Source organism: Ailuropoda melanoleuca, chromosome 1, assembly GCF_002007445.2.
Source record: "Ailuropoda melanoleuca isolate Jingjing chromosome 1, ASM200744v2, whole genome shotgun sequence".
NCBI classification, from domain to species: domain Eukaryota; kingdom Metazoa; phylum Chordata; class Mammalia; order Carnivora; family Ursidae; genus Ailuropoda; species Ailuropoda melanoleuca.
In genome coordinates, this window is record NC_048218.1 from 156824957 (window position 1) to 156846128 (window position 21172).

The window sequence follows — 21172 nt, forward strand, 5'->3', positions numbered from 1 at the left end:
GCTTGGTCTAGAAATGTTCCTGAACTCAACCTTTCACGTGTCCTGAATTCCTGCAATTATAAAGCCCACGTGCAATGTTTTTCTCTCTCTTGCTTTCGTAACACATTGATATTTACTGAAGTTTCTCTCTGTTGCTCTTTACAAAGTGTCCATGCTGGAGGTTTTTAGTTTTTCTTCTGACAGCTTGAGAATCGAGGCAGCAGGGCCCATGGGGCGGGCTGACTGGATGCCATGTGTGGTTTTGTCGTTCTCACATCGTTACTGCTTCTTGCTTGTAGCATCTCCTGCAGGTGATGTTCTGGTTTTTTGCCTCTCCTCCTTTTGTTTTTGACCTGTTTGTACAATGGGTATTATTTTGTTTAGTTTGGTTATTAGCTGAATATTGGCTGTACAAGTGATTGCCCAATGCAGGTCCAGCATTGGGGAGCCATCCCCAGATGGCACATCAAGCCTGCTCTTTCCTGATGGCCCTCAGTACAGAGAGGAGTACCCATTAGGGTGAAGCCGGTGGAGGGCGACGTGTAAACAGAGTCTGATCTTGGTGGTGGGTCTGGAAAAGCTGCCTTTTTTCTTTTTAAATTCTCAGTCTTTCTAATCTTCACTAATTTGAAAGATGAAACATGATCATGTGTCGTCATTTTTACTTGCATTCTTCTTAGTGGTTTTAAACATTTTCCATGTATTTATTGGATTTTCTTCCCGTTTTGAATTTGTTTGTGCCCTTTGCATATGTTTCTTTTAGGCTATTCTATTTTTTATTGATTTCAAGAGCTTTTTGTATATTATTGAAATTATATTCTATCGCAGTAAAATATATTTAACATTAAATTGGCCGTTTTAACACTTTTGGAGTATACATTTCAGTGGCATTAAGTACATTGACATTATTGCACAACCATTACCATTATATCCCTAGAACTTCTTCATCATCCCAAAGTGGGGAAAAAAACAAAAACAAAAACAACAGCCATGGTGAGAAGCCATAAAATTGGTGCAATTGTCTCACCCGTACATGTGGCATGCAGACCAAGGACCTCTTCTATCCTTGGCAAGGGAAGTGCTAACCTTTTCTCCTTTCATACAACAGCAGAAAAACTGCTTGAGTGATAGAATCCTCTCATTGTTTCTCTGGAAACTTCCTTGATTATTGCTACTTCACTTTAAGAGATGTGTTCATACATTAAATAAACGGTGAAAAGCTGTTTTCATAGGACCATCTTACTGAGCAAATTCTGTTTTGTTGAGTCTTTATAGTTCCTACACTTTTTATTTAATCTACTGGTGTTTGATGTTTTCCTCACTTGCCAATGTGGTATTTCCAGCTGTGCATGGAAATTAATTTTCTGTTTGAATAGACAATTCCAGGAAACTATCTATTAAGGTTATAGGAGGCAAAGAGAATGTTGTTTTACAATTTTTTCCTGGTATTCTTGGCATTATAAGGGGAGTAAAAAGGTTGATGTGAGAGTCCATGATTGGCAGTTTATTTTTGGTTTTTAACTAATATTATATTAATAAAAGAAACTTTGTCATGGATCACAAACGTGGTCATTAATAGAATGTGTTTGGCACTGAGAACTTATCCTCCATTTAACAAAACAGTTCTAAATGGCTCTTCCATGGACTCTAAAACCTTTCTTGGGCAAGAGACCTCTTTCTTTATCTGACTCATTCTGTGGAATCTCAAAATCTAAGGTCCATAGAATCTTATCCAAAACCCCAGGGGACAGGTGTGTTTTAGAATTGAGAATTTATCAGATTTTTAAAGGGTAGTATGGAACATAACTCCTGTGTTACATGTCATGTCACTTTTTTTTTTTTTTAAGATTTATTTATGAGAGAGGGAGAGGGGGAGCATGCACATAAGCAGAGGGCAGGGAGGGTAGAGGGAGAAGGAATAGCAGACTGTCCACCGATGTGCGGCCAACCCCAGGACCCTGAGACCATGATCTGAGCCCAAGGCAGATGCTTAACCGACTGAGCCACCCAGGCACCCCTCATGTCATGTCACTTTTAATGGAGTTTGGGACAGTTCCTCCAAATAAAATCATTTAATATTTATTTCTGCAGTGAAATTCATAGATATTAATGCTAAATGAGATAAAGATAATAAATAGCTTCCTATTTGTTGAGGCCAATTTTTGTTGCCAGATGAGCTTAGAGTTGTCGCCAAATGAGTTATGAAAAATCTTTGTTCTTTATGATCATGGATAAAAAACAAATAAAATTTGACTTATATTCTAGGGCCTTCTAATTTGCTTGGTTAGAAGAGGTGTGGCTCCATGCTTCAGCCATGCCTGCTTCTCCTCAGCTCCACTCAAGATCTGGACTTTCTCAGTATTACAGATGTTTTTGTTTCTGGGACTCTGTTCCTATTATTTAATGATTCTTTTGCTGAATTTAATTGCTTGTTTTTCAGCAATTCTATGCCTGGGTTCTGATCCTTAATACTCATTATGTTTGCCATCATGGTAAATATCTCATCATACCTTATATGAATACATATGAATATATGTGTGTGTATGTATTTATAGGTATGTATGTATTCATATATGTATATGTGTTTATATCTATATACGTATATATAGGTGTGTGTGTGTGTGTATTCTTCATTGTTTCTATTCTTTTGCACTGGTAATTTTCAGTACTTGAAATGCCTTTTCCTCTCTTCGCATTAAATTTATCCCCTACCACATCATTCTACTAGGGCAATTTACTTTCTCCCTCTGTTATATTCTCTTAATTCCCTTAGATCTTTGTGTCTACCTTTGTTATAGCATGCAGTACATTGCTCCTTAATTATTACAATAATTATCTCTCTCATATTAGACTGTAAGGCTTCTGAGAGTAGCACCTCTTTGTATGTCTACTGCCTTACACAGTGCTTGGCACAGCACAGACTCCAAGATTTTCAACCCAAAATAAATAGAAGGTGTGTACTTAGAAGTAATAGGGTGAGATTGGGGACTAGGGAAAGAAGGATGGGCAATAGAAATAAATTCATGAGGGGCACCTTGGTGGCTCAGTCAGTTAAGCATCTGACTCTTGATTTTGGTTCAGGTCATGATCTCAGTGTTGTGAGATTGAGCACGGTGTGGGACTCTGCTGGGCATGGAGCCTGCTTAAGATTCTCTCTCTGCCCCTCCCTCCACACTTATGTTCTCTCCCTTCCTCTTTCTCTTTCTCTCTAAAAAGAAAGAAAGATAGAAATTCGTGAACAAGACAGAGTAGTTTAGAGTAGCAGTGCTTTTGTTTATCTTAAATGCACATAAGGATTAGAAAACTAAAAGATTTATATGGTTTAGGGAATTAGGAAAACTTCAGAAAGGGGTTGAAGCTGGAAACAAACCTTAGCAGGCGGATGGAATTGAGATAGGTAAAGGAGTGAACAGTGCTTTCCAGAGAAGGGGGGTGCATTGCAGAGGGAATGGGTGTGGATGAGTGGAGAAGATATTTAAATTATTGGCCAGTTATAATATAGGTTCTAATTTAGGAAAGTGATAGAAGGGCTGGATTATATAGAGCAATATATTGTAAGAAAAATAATTGGGTCTATTTAGAGTAAGATGTCTTGTGAATTAAAGAATAGAAAGGAATGATATGTTAAAAACATTTCAGAAAATAAAGGTATCCACAGCATATCCCGTGATGCGTGAACTAAAGGATGGGGGGGGGGGGTCTGGTTTACATCCTTGTGCTGAAAACCAGTAAGAGATCATAAGGATCTGAACTGAGATGATGGGAGTGAGGCTGAGAATTGAGAAAAATAAAAGTGTGACTTTTGGAAAGTAAAACCATGATATGATGGCTAATTTTTTGTATCAATTTGACTAGGTCACTGAGTACCAGGATATTTGGTCAAACGTTATTCCGAGCGTTCCTGTAAGGCTGTTATTGAGATTAACATTTACATTTGTAGACTGAGTAAAGCAGATTGAGCCTCCACAATATGCATGGACCTCATCCAATTAGTTGAAGGCCTGAATAGAACAAAAGGCTGACCTCCCCCAAATAAGAGAGAATTCTGCCTGGCAACCTTTGAACTGGAGAATTGGTTCTTCCTGGTTCTTCAGAAGCCTGCTGACCTTTAGTTTCAAACTGAGACACCACCTCTGCAGACCTTAGACTTACCAGCCTTCATATTGAGCCAGTTCCTTGTAATAAGTCTCTGTTTCTTGGAGCACTCTGACTAATACACGTAGGCTAGGCAGACTGACTAGATGTGGATACTACAGGTGAGGGAGGAATTAAAGAGGACTTAAAGGGGCGCCTGGGTGGCTCTGTCGTTAAGCGTCTGCCTTGGGCTCAGGGCGTGATCCCAGGGTCCTGGGATCGAGCCCCTCATCGGGCTCCTCCTCTGGGAGCCTGCTTCTTCCTCTCCCACTCCCCCTGCTTGTGTTCCGTCTCTCGCTGCCTGTCTCTCTCTCTGTCAAATAAATAAATAAAATCTTTAAAAAAAAATAAAGAGGACTTAAAATTTGGGACTGAGAATTCTGGAGGATCATAATAGTAGCAATAGGGGAAGTTGAAATAGGCAGTCAGTTCTGAGAGAGAGTATGTTTGGTTTTGTTTTTGTTGACTCTGACGTGGTACTGGAGAGTCAAGTGAAATTATTTTAAGCAGCTGTAGTAAGGTAGGTAGCTCTTGTGGGTTGGTCTGGGTGTGGCATCTTGGAATCCTGTGCAAGCAGGTGAACAGAAGTCACCTGGCAGAACAAAGCCCACAGGGGAGTGAGAGAGAGGAGCAGAGGGTAAGGCGGGAATTAGGGACCTAGAGAAGAGAGATGATTCTGTACCTAAAAACCTAGCTGGTGACACAGTTCACTCTTGACGTTGGTTTGTCTTTCTCCTGCATGAGAACGTAAGCTCCATGAAGGCGATGGTTTCCCTGCTTCTGTTTCCCTAGTTTTAAATGTTGTGCTTCAGGTTTGTGAGATCGCTAGGCCATTACTTTCACCTTTAATTTTCGCTTTAAATGAAGAATGAAACAGGAATTAAGATGCCTTTGCTCTAATCTTGACTCGGCACTTAAGTAGACATATAGTTTCACATTCTAATTCCTAGGACTTTGATTTCCTTTTCCAAAAAGGTGAAGGTTGGCTTAAGGACTTTTAGGACATTGTTACAGCTTAAAAAACACTGGGGAAAAGGATGTATATGTCAAAAAGTTGTTCTAAATTGTAAAAGTGGCCTTGGGTAAATTCAGAAGACAAATTTGATAGCAAATCTTCCTCACCACTTTTTTGGAAATTGTTATTAATTTAATATTAATCAGAGTATTGTAGTATATTAAATAAATCAAAGCTTTTATATAACCTTGTCTAAAAGCATCTTTGGACCAAAAAATTTCCTCCTAAATATTAAAAGTGTGGTTAAAAAAATTATTTACAGGGGCCCAACCCTATTTTATATTTTTAAATTAATACAGCTTTAAAAAAAAACACCCAGAAAACAAAAACACACAAGCAGTATTTTTCCTTTAACTCCAATAATGTAAAGAAATTTCAGTTCTTATGGAATTTCTATTCTATTACAAAGTCTTCTAACTCTTAAAATCTTCTCATAGAATCAACTTACGTAATTAAAAGAGAAGAATCACTGGTTGAAATGATCCTATGTGTTTACCATACCGTATTCAACATTATATTGCACCTCCTCGTATGTTTCTAGATCTGTAGTATAACATCCTATAATCTCACAATACCCATTTATAATCAGTTTTGGATATTTGATCAATGTGTGATGTTTAAATTGTAGAGTATACCCTTTAACAACTTTTGACTGCATAGTTTGAATTATGATGAATTTCTGAGAAGTTTGGAAAAATATGATCTTTCTATTTAAAAAATGTACAGCGTGTATGTTATTATATATGTGATACAGAAACTATTGAACAGATGGGGAATAGGTGCCATAAGCTTAATCCAAAGGCATTAAAATACTAACATAAAAAAAAGTTTTCTTTATTAAATGGAACTTGTGCCCCCAGGATATGGGTTGTGTGTTAGATATTGTTTATAATTCTAATTGTCTGCCTTCGTACTTTCTGGTATGTCAGGGCATACTCTCTGTGGTCATTCTTTCTCAGTGACCATCTATGTGCAAATTCCATCTGGAAATAATCTGCCTTCAACTAACAAAGTGCTGATTTTTTGTGTATTTAATGTCTCTTTTGTTTGCTTTGAGGCTTTTCTGAATGGAGGACAATTAATAGGTAAGAATTCTCTCAGGAAATAGTGTCACAACAGTAATCAGATATGTACTTTTCTGATACAGTTCTTCTACCTACAAAGTAATATCTAGAAATATTGTCTATTTCCAGTAGTGATACTTGAAAATAATTTATTTTTACTTCCCAGAGATCCCAAATTTCTGGGTTTCTTATGAAGGTGAGTAATTTATCCTTGAGTTTATTTAACTTCTGTGTATATTGATATTCCAGCCACTTAGTCACTCTCGTTGGTCAGCTGACATCTTAGTTCTGTTTGTGTTGTGCATGGACATGAGGATCTGCTTTTACTGGTTGCTCTGCAATCAGATATAGAAAGGATTAAAAAATAAAATATACATATTTGGGAACATAGAAAAGCATTAGAAAAACTTCGTGACATCTCTGCTCCATTTATAAGTCACTCTAATGACTACTTTGCTTCTCAGTAATTTTCCATTTGTAACATTTTATACCTGGATACACAAATGTAATACAATTGAACAAGAAAACAATTATCTGTCTGGTGGAAATAATGTACTTATCTCATTGAAACAATTGGCTTGTTTAAAAATACACAGAAGTTCTGCTCAGACTGTGGTTACCTGTAATTTGTAAAGAATTTCCAGGAAGAATTAAAATCCTCTGATGTAATGGGATCGGCTACTGAACCTGTTGGTTGTGAATGATAAATTTCCATTCAGAATTCCCCTGTCATACAAACCTCTATTTGGAATCATTTTGGTTTTGAGAGCTTTTTTCAGTAATCTCTGAGTTTTGGCTGGATCCCTGGAAAACTGCATGCAAAGGCTATATCTTCCAGTGAAAGCTTCATGTTGACTTGTGGGTTCTATGTCAGTGGAATGTTTCAGCGCTTTTTGGCCTGGCTCAAATGTTTCTTGGCATTTTCTGAGGAGTTTGGCCCATCCCATCTATAGGATCACACTGGATTCTGGATAAACTCTTAAAGCCATCATTCATCTGCAAGCTAATTTGGGATTTTATTGGGTTTTGGAAGTGGACTAATACCATTGGGCGGTTGAGGATTCAATATTTTAAATAATATATCTAAGGACATACCTACTCTAAAAATAATACAAGGAAAGACTACTTTTCCCTTAGTCCAGCACTTATTCTTCTTGTATCTGATCTTTTCACAGAGGTCAATGTCCTGTTTTAATTTCTCAGTATTTTTTTTTTTTCTCTCTTCACCAGTTTCTAAAGTTACTGCCGATCAACAACATATCCTTCGCTCTGAAAGAGAGATTTCTCTGGCTCTGGGTTGACTTCAGTCTTATGATGTGGGACTGATGTGGGTTTTCATTTTTCACGTTAAAAGAACTGCCAAAGCTAGTTAATTTTAGTTGTAAGATCATAGAATGTTGGTGCCTGTAGCTGCCCTGAAGATGGCCTTGTCCAGCCCTCTTCATTTTACACTCAGGGGAACTGGGCCCAGTTACTTAGTTGGCACAGGAAGCTTGGGCTGGAACTTATGACCAGTTCACAGCAGAGCTGGTCTATGGAAGCCATCTCTCCACCCCAGGGAATGCTTAAGATCCACTCCTACTCCCTTCTCAGATTTTGTATCTTTAGGTAGTTTTCCTTAATGATTTTAAAATAATTCCCCATTCTTCCCATGAATTTGGAAAACCAGCCAAAAAAAAAATTGTTTTACATTTGGTTGGGATTTCAGAGTGTGTGTTATGTACTACACCATTCTCTTCGCATTTGGAGCCATCAAGAAATAAATGTAGGAAAGAGAAAGGGAACTAAATTACTGCCTTCTTACAAATAATGTTAGACTTTGGACCGCATGTTGGACTCAAAGCTGAAGCTGGCTTCCGGTGCCTCCCACAGCTCTGTACTGAACTTCGCCACCCAATCATAGATGGAGAAGTATGGAGCGCAGGTCCCCATCCTACCCCCATGCAGGACCACTCTCAGGAAGGGCTTGTCAGGGTAGTACCTCTGAAGGACCCCACTGGGAGGCCCAGGGCCAACCAGCAGGGTGCTTTCCAAGGACTCTGGCCAATGAGAACAGCCTTCCACCACCCATAGGAAGCCCCTCCTTTCAAGTAGGTCGCCTTCTGGTCAGTGTCTTCATCTTTTCTTCTTTTTTTTCTTGCCTACCACTCCTGTTTCCCATCAGCATTCTGACACCAGTGTCGTTTACATTTTTCCCCCTGTATGATGAGTCATGTTCCCATTATTGTCCTAGAGTTGAAAAAGCTAGGGTAGTGAAGCCAGCTAGGCAACTGACCATTTGCATTTGAGGAAAATAAATGGGAATTAAGCAGTGATGATGAGAGTGCCTTAAACGTGTGCTCAGAATATTCTCAATAACGGGAAATAAAGAACTCTTCTACTCTGTCATCACCAGGGTGTTCTGACTTTTTAAGAGAAAGCTGGGGGATGATTTTACTTGTCGATTTGCTGTCTTTGCTTAAGCTCTGCCAGCACCCACCATTATATTTTAATAAATGTATTCCCAGGTATCTATAGGCAGAGTCAAATGATCTTATTTTGTTTTGCTTTTGTCTCCTTCTGAGTCTGAATTAAGTAAAATTTCAGGTCATAGAACTGTTGTGGAATTTTTAGTTGATTTTTAGTTTTATGTAGGTTAAGTGCCTACTAGGTTTCATGACTTTGGTTTTTTTTTCCAGATATTTTTTAAGTGATCATCTTGTTTCTTTGCCTTCTACATTAACAGTTTAAGAGAGTTACCTATGACAGCCTAAAGAACATTTAACAGTATACTTCCTATTAAGGGATTTTTTTTTTTTTTCCTTTGGGATTCCTGGCCTTGTGAAACATGTTGCACCTGTGTGTAGACACTTTGACTTCATGCAGAGGTAAATTAAAAGTAATTGAAAATGGTAATGTTCTGGACACTCACGGATTCTCCCCCACTATGACACTCACTCAGCTTTTACTTCCTCTTAGTCCGTTTGAGGCCATTTAGATGAAAAGATAGTGAATGGCAGAGTAGATTTCGGATTTTCTGTTTTAAGATGTTAAGATTTAAGATGTTTCAGTACATTCTTGGCATTGAGACCATCACCTTAAGATTCTTTGTTTCTGAAGAAGTGGTCGAACTGGTATCTGGTGAGTCATCATGTTTTTGCTCAGTGGGCCTATCAAGTATCTGTTACAGTGAGAACTGAGAGGTTGGTGCACAGGAAGTAACACAGAGGTAGTCACGGTGCACAGGGTGACGCACTGGGCGGGGAGAGACTAGCGGTGGAGACCTATGGACCTGGCTTGAAACTCAGTTCCACCAGCTCACTTTCACCATCGCTCTGCACAATTTGATCATCTGCACAATGGGCATACTAATTAGTGCTGTCTACTTCAAAAGTCTTGTGAGAATGAAGTGAATTAAATACCTGGAAAGCATGTTAGAACAGTGTCTGTAACATCATATGTGCTTTATAAATCTTAGCTGTTAAGCAGTCTTTACATTCCTAGTTGGGTTAGTGGATCAATGTTAACCCGTATTTTTAAGGGTTTTTCTTAGTACACTATTATTTAGGAAAACTGGACTAGAAAGATCTTCTGTGAGGTATTATTCCTGGTTTGCATTTTTAAGGGTAAACTGTGCGTTAAAAGACTATGAGTCTTAATTTTGTATAATTTAATATTAATAAATAAACCTGGACTCTTTGGTTTTCTGTGTGAAATCAGTTGATGATTTCAGGCAATTTATTTCCCACTACCAGTATAGTTGTCTTCATTGTTGTCCCTGGTTTTGGCACTAAAATTGTCATGTAGTCGTAGTTGCTCAGATTAGAAGGGAAACATTGAGGAAATAGTCCTCCAGTGATTAAGAGATAAATCAGCATAAAATAATTGGATATTTTGAGGAATGTAGGATAACCTTATACCCAGAGGGCATAAAATACCCCAAGGAGAAAATTTCCTATTATAATGTGTACGTGTTTGTGTGTATGGTGTGTTATATGGGCATGCAGTGTAAGAAACAGCGAAGGAAGAGTTTTAGGGGAACCTAAAAGTTTTACTTAAGTTTTATATAATAATTAACTTGGCTACATCAATATCAGGAAAATAATTAGAATAACAGATTATGTTGAGTGCCTAAAGAAATATGTTTTACAACTTTTAATTTTCTTTCCTCCTACACACCACTTCCTAGTTCGTTTCTGGCACACCAGATGTGTCTCAACACAGTGGCTGATCCGGGTAGAGTTGTGTGAACACCCGTGGCATAACAAATTTTCTCATTTTCATTCCATTTAATGAAACTGAAATGAGAAGGAGCACTGTATTTCTCAAACGATGCTATACAGATTTAAAGTGTAGTTGCCCTTTCTCCAGACCTCGGCATCAGTGTTCCCTTTTTCCTTTTCAGTGTTCCTTTTTAAAGCTAATAGTAAAGTTTGTATGCAAACCACGAACGTACTCAAACAAAGCTGATTGTAACCTTGCTTTTCATAGTTAGACACCAGTGGGCTACTGTTGGTGCACAGGAGTTAAAAGGGATGACTGGTGGGGGAAAGTGAAAAAAAAATTAGTCACAAGGAAAATTTTTTTTTTTTATAATACTCTCTTTTCTATTTTCTAGCTTCTTTCAATGGACCAATTAACTGCTATTTTTTAGCTTAAAACCAGCTTTAGTTCTTGATCTCCATGGAGCAGATACTTTCCACAGGCATTTTTATTTTGTCTTTCATTTATTAACTGTAGGAATTTTCCCATTATTTTTAGCCTTTTCTCCATTTAAATGCCAGGGCATGTACTACATTTCAGAAGCTGTAATTTTCTTTCAGAGAAATTAATTTTGTTTTTAGCTTTGGCTCTATATGTGATCCTTGTGTGTGTCTCTTGTTTTGAACATCTACCAATAATTTATATAACCATTTAAAAAATTTTTAATTGTAGAATAAATGATATTACCAACAGAAGGGAGATGTTCCTCACCATACCAACCTATGCAGTGTGTTTCCTTTTGGTTTCAAGTCATATTCAGTTTCAATTTATATTGCCCTTTTCATGTATTATACTCTTTAATGAGTGGTTTCCACGAGTGGTTGTCCAGTAATCAGTAGTTTACTTAGTACTTCCTCTGATTTAAAAAATTTAAATATCAGGGCGCCTGGGTGGCACAGCAGTTAAGCGTCTGCCTTCGGCTCAGGGCGTGATCCCGGCGTTATGGGACCGAGCCCCACATCAGGCTCCTCCGCTATGAGCCTGCTTCTTCCTCTCCCACTCCCCCTGCTTGTGTTCCCTGTCTCGCTGGCTGTCTCTATCTCTGTCAAATAAATAAATAAAATCTTTAAAAAAAAATTAAATATAATGTTTTGCTACTATAAATACATCATCACAAAAATCTGTTCGAATGTGCCTTTTTTTTTGTGGGTGGTTATTTACTCAGTTTAAACTTTCTGTCTTAATATTATGAGGTTAAAAGTTACAAATAATTTTATGGGTCAAGTGATGTGATTTAAAAAAAAATGCCTTTTGAAGTGCTTTGTTGAGTAGCTTTCTACTGCAAATTGCCAACAATAATGTATGGGTTTATCAGTTTTATTTTTCTAAGAACTTGGACACTGTTGGATATTATGTTCTTAGAATTTTTATATTTGTTAGTTAAATGTAAAATAGTACTTCAGCATTGCCTTAATTTGCCTCACTTTGATAAATAAAATGCTTGAATGCTCTCTTTTTTTATGTGCACTTAATAATTTGATTCACATGTGCATGTCCATGTTATTGCCTTATTTTTCTTCTGAATTTTGTTTTTCTGTCAGATTGTTTATCCCCTTTTGTAACATAGAAAAAAACCTTTGATATCTTGTATTTATAAACATTTCTGCAATATGTTGTTTTCCTTTTACCATGACTATTGCTTTTCTTAGTAAAAGTTAAAGATTAAATGGTTACACAAAATTTGCATCTTTTTGTTTCTTTTTTTGACTCAAGGTTTAGAAAGCTATCATTCTGGGGTGCCTGAGTGGCACAGCGGTTAAGCGTCTGCCTTCAGCTCAGGGCGTGATCCCAGCGTTATGGGATCGAGCCCCACATCAGGCTCTTCTGCTATGAGCCTGCTTCTTCCTCTCCCACTCCCCCTGCTTGTGTTCTCTCTCTCGCTGGCTGTCTCTATCTCTCTGTTGAATAAATAAATAAAATCTTAAAAAAAAAAAAAAAGCTATCATTCTTTCAAAAATACTCAATTTTATTTTATGCTACTTTTTATAAACTAGATCATATATTTATACATATATACACAGTCATACAGAATGAAAAGGAGAGGGAGACGTTTGTGTTATAATTATATTATACAGTATAAATTTTGACCCATTTTCCCCTCAAATCACCAACTGGTTTTCTCATTATCATTTATTAAATAATTTCCCCCACCCCTGATTGTTTTGAATCCTTTTCATTATATTCTTACATATCACTAGATACTTTACTGTACTTTCTATTCTTATTTGTTGATGTTTTTCAAAATAAATATCAAAACTATGTTATTTAAACTATTATCGCTTTAGGGGTGCCGGGGTGGCTCAGTCAGTAAAGCCCCCTACTCCTGATTTCAGCTCAGGTCATGATTTCAGGGTCGTGAGTTCCTCGGGCTCTGCCCTCTGCGGGGAGTCAGCTTGAGATTCTCTTCCTCTCTCTTGCAACATGCTGTTGCTTCCTAAGTTTTAAAATCTAGTGGGCTCAGGCCTTCTTTTAAACAATCTTTGAGCTTCTATTATATACCAGAAAAAAGTGTGGAAAGAGAAATGAAAATTACCTAGTTACCCCACCCCTGGTAATCAGAGTCTTCCCAGGAAAACAGACATGAAAAAAAAAAAAAAAACCCAGACACATTTATAATGTGATAAAAACCATAAAAGAGAGGTGAATACAGAACTGTGGTAACACAGAGGAGAGTAGTATATTTTCACCTGTTTATTTTTAAAACTAATGAAAGTTTTATTTTAATTGTAGTTGGTATTTTATGTCTACAAAATAACTTGAGAACATTTGATTTTTTAATATTATAATCTCATTTAGGATTATTGTCTGTATCTTATTTATTTCTCAATTAAGTTCTATAGTTTTCTTTAATATGAAATACTTATTAGAAGAATTTCAAGTTCAACATGTACATGTTATGAATATTATTGTGGTAGTCTCCAGGTAATTCTTTTATTTATTTCTTTTAAAAAAGCTTATATTTTGGGTTTAGCACTCAAGGAAAAATTGGAGCACTCCTTCTTCTTTGGGGGGCGCTCTCAAACATTCAGTGATAATACTTCTGGGATTTGATAGGATTTAGCATACATAAGACACAAATGTAGGTGTGTTATTGATGTTAATTTTTGGAACTGACAATAGGTCAATGAGAAATTCTTGAACCAAGAAAACATATTCTTAGAAAATCTGAAATTGTAGAAAATGGTCTGTGTTCTATAGCCATGGAAACTTTAGACTGAACGTCTTTGGCATGTGAATTGTAGTTTCTATCACTGCAGCTGTTAATTGGTGAGGAGAAGGGGATAAAAGGCATTCAGGAGTTGTGGAAAATAAAACATAAACACACATCAAAGAGTAATCATTTCTGGAATTCTGTGTACATCAGTTGTTTAAACCCTCCTATTTAAATGCACAGTAAAGCTCATTTCATTATTTCAGTTTTATAATGTATGCTTTATTTAAAAACATTTTTGTATTGGCAAATTAGGTCAGGAATAAGCAGGACCTCAGTGACGTAAATAAACTAATCCCAGCGGATGTCTTTGGACTTTCTCTTTCGTGTAATTCTTTCTATGTACGGAACACTTCTCTTGGCCAGGATCCCATTATAAAAAAGAAAAGAAAGGTGGGGACGTGGGGGGATAAATATTCCCGGAGAGACTCCTTGAATTTCAGCCCTTTCAGTTACACGATTATTCTTGTGATTACAGGAGATGAAAGGATAATGAGGAGTTGGTTTCCTATCTGAATCATAAAAAATAATTTGAATATACATAGGGCCATTGACTTGAATAAATGGATGCCTTTTAAAAATTTTCTTTTGGGAGGCACACTGAAATGATTTTAGTGGTCCAAGTTCTGTAACCTCAGAGCAAGTTCAAGTGCAGGGAGAAAAGTAGCAGACACTTGATAATGAATTTAGTCCAAGTGTTTATATTTGATTTATGTACTTCTTCATTCAAAAGAAATGATTTGAGACATTTTATAACAATGTATTCAATTTAATAATGAAGAAGAAAAGTATAAAGAAGAAAAAATTATCAGGAAAATATAAATAAGTGGGAAGTCTTAACCACAAAAAAGAAAGTAAATGTATTTATTATTCAAGTCATGTCTCTTCTTACATACACACATGCACTTATTTATTATAATTGTTTGTTATATATATTAAATCTTTATATTTGTGTTTTAAAAATACAGTTTTATTTGTACCATTTAGCTTTGTAGTACTTTTACATAATTCCCCTTAAAAGAACTAATGGCTTATGTGTGGGTGATTTCAGATCAACCTGTGTAGTTTAGTACCTTATTTAAGAGTGGAGGGATAAGGGGCGCCTGGGTGGCTCAGTTGGCTAGGCATCTGCCTTCGGCTCAGGTCATGATCCCAGTGTCCTGGAATTGAGCCCCATGTCGATCTCCCTGCTCAGAGGGGAGCCTGCTTTCCCCTTTCCCCTACTTGTGCTCTCTCTCTCTCAAATGGATAAATAAAAAAACCTTAAAAAAAAATTAGAGTGGAGGGATAAGAAGTGTTTGGGAGAGAAAAGCAGGGATAATAAACATGTAGAAAATTACTGAATCCTCCATTTGAGAGAGAACTTCAAATGTTTCTTAATATTTACCCAGATCACAACCTTTCATATTTTGTATCTCAATAGCTATCTCTCTTTTCTACCTTACCACCACCTGCAGCAAACAAAACAAAAAATAACTCCCCTAATCTGAAATAATTTCTAACTTGTGTGGTAGGCTTAATCATTTGTATCCAAAGTGTCCTAGCCCATCCATTCTAAGTTGTAATGAAGTCACGATTGATAACACAGAGTATGGAAAGAAAATTTAGAGAAAAATGTGATCCAGCTGTCAGTGAGAAAGTAAAGAAAGTTGAATAATAAATTAAAATAGCATGAGTTAATGAAAAACAATGAGAGACTGGAATTTACCACATAAATTATCCTAGCATGTAAATCCTGAGTAACAGTCTTGAAATACTGAGTCTGAAGAGGACCCCTGCCTTACTCAGATGTGCATTTTCTACATTTTTTAAGATTATTTATTTATTTGAGAGAGAGAGAGAGCACACGCATGCACATGAGCAGGGGGGAAGGGCAGAGGGAGGGGGAGAAGCAGGCTTCTCACTGATCAGGGAGCCTGATGTGGGGCTTCATCCTAGGACCCCAGGATCATGACCTGAGCCGAAGGCAGATGCTTAGCCAACTGAGCCATGCAGGCCCCACTGCATTCATTTTTTTATTGTATACAACTTAATTGCCTGTTAATTAAGTCCTAATCCATTGAATAAACAAAAGTAATTATTATCATACCTTAGCAGCGTTCCCTCTCCTTAAATCTTATTTTCCTTATTTATTATGTCATTATTTCCAAGCTCCGTTAGTCCCTTTGGTCTATTATCATCCATACACCATTGTAGGCATGGATATTTTAATGCGAAGAGGTAGGTAGTGACTTTTCTGGTTCTGTGACCTTTTACAGTCTGATTCAATAAAACTTTATTGATCCCCTCCTTATGTAACAGGTACCAGGCTAAGAGCTTGATATCTTATCATGCATTACTTCCCATAATAACTTCATGAGATAAGTATTTTATGGTTCTCATTTAATATAGGAGAATGCTTATTATAGGGAGAGACTAACCCAAGGTCACATTGTTAGTAAGTGCTAAATCTTGGCTAAAACCCAAGTCTTTGACCTTGAAAGCAACGTTCTTTCCAAAGCCATAGCTCTTGCTAAGCATTTCTGACTTTTATTTAAGATACACTTTGGCCTCTGTTTATTAGTTATGTTTGTGTAAAATGTAATCTTCTATTAAGTGAGGAAAATGTGAGGCTGGCGTTATTATCTGGACCAAATTGTGGAATTGTATCATTGAGATGCATTAGTTCTCTTTTTGCCTACTAAGGATAACCATGAGCAATATATACTGTAAACATTCTATCTGATATAATGAGGAAAGGCAGACACATAGTAGGAATTCTTTCAAACTTAATTGTGTTCATCAGATATTTATTGAGCACCTTGTAAAATCCAGATATTCTGCTATGTTTAGTGCTACCCTTGAAGAAGATAGAGATGTGACTCTCAAGGAGCTTATAGTCTAGTGGAGAAACTCAATTTATGATGAAATAGCTACTTTTCAAATCCAAATTCAGTAAATTGCTTATGAGAATCATTACCTTTGGACATTTATCACTTATCTGATAAAGAACGTAAGTTCTGGCTAAGGGAGTTTCTTATTTCAGGTACTGTAATGTAAATCAGCTTGTACCATCATTTTAAACCTTTTTCAAATAGAACCCACATTTTACCTTTAGAACTAAAGGATGTTGAAAAGAGTTCAATATAATGTAATTGAGTCACTTAGCAGGCTTATTTTAAACCACTTCCTTTTCTTTCTTTGCACCCTGTGACACACAGACTTCCAGAATCAGGAAAGTATTGTTTTTGTTTTTTGGGAGTTGCTATATTATGTGGAACCAAAACTAAGTTAATATGGGTAGTGTTTGTCAGCTCAAGGTAGTGAATTAAATTGAGATTTTGTTCCTTTCCCTTTCTAAATTTGGTCCTGAAAGAGTTTTCATGTTATAAATTGACAATTTTTATTTATTCATAATGAAATGATCCCTTTTATTTATAGCCAAGTTCATCATTTTAACAGTTAATCCTCCATGACAGTCCGGAGGAAAGGAAACTTGGCAACCATTCATTATTATCTGTTTTTACCATCAGAAGGTATTTATTTGTAAAGAGAACATGGCAGTGACGTCAAGGATAGGAATGAAATACTCCCTAACGTTTTTATATAGGGCGGCCTTTCCTTTGAAGTCATGACGGTAAATATGACCATACTTACTTAAAATGCATGCAGAGTCCCCTGGAAACACAAAAGCATGCAACGATAGCTGTGGAAGGAGAAGATCTAATAATAAAATGAGAAAATGTCAGTCTTAGATAAATGATTTGGGAATCCTGTCAGTAGCCATCTACACATCCACATTTCACCTACATTTTAAAGCAGCTTACAAAGCTCTTAATGAGCTGTGCTCTTACCACTTTTGTGCCCTCGTAAAAATCCACCCATCACAGAATTCCACTAACTCACAGTCCCAATATTACAGATCTAAGACTTTTTAAAAAAGATTTATTTATTTGAGAGAGAGAGAGTGCACACACACGTGAGGGGGATGGGGAGGAGCAGAGGGAGACAGAGAAAGTCTTAAGCAGATTCCCTGCTGAACATGAAACCTGATGTGGGGCTTGAACTGAGGACCCTGAGATAATGACCTGAGCCAAAATCAGTCTATGGTTTTGAGTCTTTTGAGTCTTTGTCCTAATTTGATGATTAGGATGATGATGAATAGGATAATGAGGGATACTACTATGGAGATTTAAATGAAAGAAAACAGGGGTGCCTGGGGGGGCACAGTCAGTTAAGCGTCCAACTCTTGATTTCTGCTCAGGTTGTGATCTCAGGGTTTTGAGGTAGAACCTCACGTCAGGTTCGGTGCTGGGTGTGGAGGTTGCTTAAGATTCTCTCTCTCTTTCTCCCTCTGCCCCTCCCCCACTTTTCTCTTTCACCCCTCTAAAAAAAAAAGATGAAAGAAGCTTCCTTATTTATTATTCATCATCTTTATTATTATCAGATTCAGGTCTAGAGTGTTCTGATATTATACAGTATTATTAAATTCTATTATGACAAAGGGAGTTATTGAAATTCATTATTACCCCTCTCAGTGGTGAGCTCAGGTCGTGGAGCCAGAAGAGACAGGTGTGAATCTTAGTTGCATTATTCACTCACTGCCTTTTTTACACTGAGCATGTTATTTAACCTCTCTAACCTTGTTTCCTCATCTGTGCAATGGGCTAATAATTACACCAGCTTCTTAGGATAGATAGGATAATACAGTCAAGTTTCTTGTTGAGCTATCTTTTCTTTTAAGATTTTATTTATCTGAGAGAGAGAGAGAGAGCACACGCAAGCACGAGAGTGCATGAATGGGGGGAGGAGCAGAGCGAGAGGGAGAGAGACAATCCCAAGCAGATTCCCTACTCTGAGCAGAGTCTGACATGGGGCTCAATCTCACAACCCTAAGATCATGAACTGAGCCAAAATCAAAGTCAGACTCTTAACCAACTGAGCCACCCAGGCACCCCTGAGCTATCTTCTTTTAATCATTTCATAAGACAGAGGAGGTGTCTTTTATGTGTTCCTCTCTTGGAACATCCAGAGAGGGGGAGGTTCTCAAAACTAGGCTTCAGACTGCCATATTCAACTTGTAGTCCATCTGTACAGCTGGAGACCATCCACAGTTTTAAGTAAACCTTTTCCTCATCGAAGGTAGTTGTTCATTTATTAATGCAAATGCCTTGTGCCTTGGATGTGTGAGCACTAAAAATATACTTCCAGGGATAAAAATAGATCTCTTGGAGTTCTGAGATGCTGCTTAATCAGAACCAGCTGCAAGCTGTCTAGAAAATGCAAGTTATATGAGCCAGATGGCTTTTGCCCTTTTTACTTTAGACAGCATGTAATTTGGATAACTACAGCTACAGTAATACATTTTGCCAGTCACACTGTTTGATAAACATATTTGTTGAGAACAGCCACTTCCAATTAGAGACCCAGTAAAATGTTAATTTATTTTAATAATTTTTCCCTCTGGGGTAAGACCAAGAATACTTTTAAAAGAAATGCCTATTCACAGGAGAGAGTGCTCGTCAAGGTTTATTGTATGCCCGTGGTTAATTTTTAGGTTTGGCATTTAAATAATGATGAGGAGTATTCATGACCTATGCTTCCAATTTTTTCCTTAAAATTTAGCATATATGTGAGGGGCCATAATTTTCCCTATTGTATAATTATGTTTGTTTTACCTGTGGAAAGATGGTTTGGCTAGTTTTAACTCTCTTCTACAGAGCTCTAATTCTATAAACTCTAATAATAGTTGGTAAATTATTGTTTGTCCACAAACCATTATTAATGTGGTATTTCTGAGATTTTGCTTTTATGACTGGGAACTTTAAGAAGAATTTTCTTTATTAGCTGTTGTAGCCATAACTGATTTTCATTGACTGAAGATTACCGTAAACACAGTCACTAATATTAGCTGCATTCTAATTTCATACAGTTCTCACTCAGATAAAACAGCAACGCTGAATGTTTGCTCTTCACATTCTGAAGACCGAAGCTCAGATACAATCTCCTTTCAGAGATGTGGATTTAGCAGTTCTATTTTTCACTGGTGGCCCCACTTCTTGGAAAAGCATTTGAAGCCTTGATAGTCCATTCCATGTGATGAAGTAGTCTCTATTTCTTGGGACATCCACCAGACAGCAAATAATAGATTGCTGAGCACCTCTGAAGGATCTCTTGTGTCATATTTTTTCCATAGTTCCAAGCCTTCCAGCATTGTGAGTTAAGCACAGAAATGGTTTTTTTCCTTACCCAGTTTAAAGAGGAGAGGATAGTTAATCTATAGGTTTGTGATGTTAAAACATAAATGTCGTTACAATAGTTAGCTGCAGGTTTATTTACTCTTACTATATAGTACGAGGAACTCTGCCCATCCCTTTATACATTACTGCATCTAAGCCTCACAACAACATTACATTACAGGGGGAATATATTTTTATCCTGTTTTACAGATAACGAAGCAGTGGCTTTGGAATAATTATTCACATCATACAGAAAGTGTCAGAGTCAGAATTTGAAGCTACTATTGTTTTAATGGTCTGTCTGACTCATGCTCTTTAATTTCACCCCTTAAGCTATGAAAAGTGGCATTTGACTTCGCCATAACTGTTCTTTCAGAGATAAACATATGACTCTGTCCATTCCTGTATAACAGTGATGCTTCTCAGAATTTATTTTAAGCTCAGATTAATATGTGAAAAGGTCTAATCTCTTTCACTCCACTTCCTTAGATACACTGTAACTAATGTACTTTAAAAGTAAGTCATATCAATGGGGAAAATCTCATTTTGGTGTTTTTCCAATATGAAGTTAAGAATGATACTGATATGTAGTGCTTTGAGAAACGTAAATTCTTGTGTGATATGAAACAGCATGGGAAGTAAATGGTCACCAAATTTACCAAATCTAAATCCTGCTTTTATGTCTTTAACAAGCTAAGTAATAAGATCACGAAATTCAGTAATGAATGCGCCAGTTCATACCTGTACACTGTGTCACAGGCAGCAGGAAATAGAGCAAAGCGTTATTCATAAAGACACCTTGGTTGTAGTTCTGTCCACTCAAAGCAAACTGAGGATCATGGAAAATATTTTATTATTTCTGGCTGTTTGGGGAGATTATACTATTATAATTATTTACATATGGAACCATTAAATGTTTTCTTGAAAGATACTGTAAAATGATAGAAAAGCTTGTACTTAAGTACTATAGGGCTTATACTGTTAGCAAACAGTTGATGTTATTTGCTGCGTCCTGGAAATGAAAGGGGGATATAGATCAAAAATATTACTTAGTAGTAAAGGGATCATTTCTATTCTCTTGAAAAATTCTATATTTAAAGAATGACTTGCCCCCGTTTTTTGTATCTCACATAGCGTAGTCAATTAAGATACAGATTCAAACGTGTAATCTGTTACTGCTTGACCCATTTGAAGAAAGCATTTAACGTCATTAGATGGGAGACATCAACTACCTAGAGAGAGTTTCAGTCCTTTCTTTATGTGGAAAGCTATAATTTGGAACGACGCAGTAGGCTGATTTGGTCAATAT

The 21172-nt window shown here is 36.9% G+C and overlaps 1 protein-coding gene and 1 non-coding gene across 3 annotated transcripts in view; one reads left to right on the forward strand and one right to left on the reverse strand.

Annotated features, from left to right (window-relative positions):
- Window positions 1-21172, forward strand: part of HDAC9 (histone deacetylase 9) — a 974909-nt gene that overhangs the window by 91673 nt on the left and 862064 nt on the right. The window lies entirely within an intron of this gene.
- LOC117795572 lies at window positions 962-1087 on the reverse strand. Its single transcript, XR_004619645.1, has one exon. It is a non-coding gene; the product is annotated as a U6atac minor spliceosomal RNA (small nuclear RNA).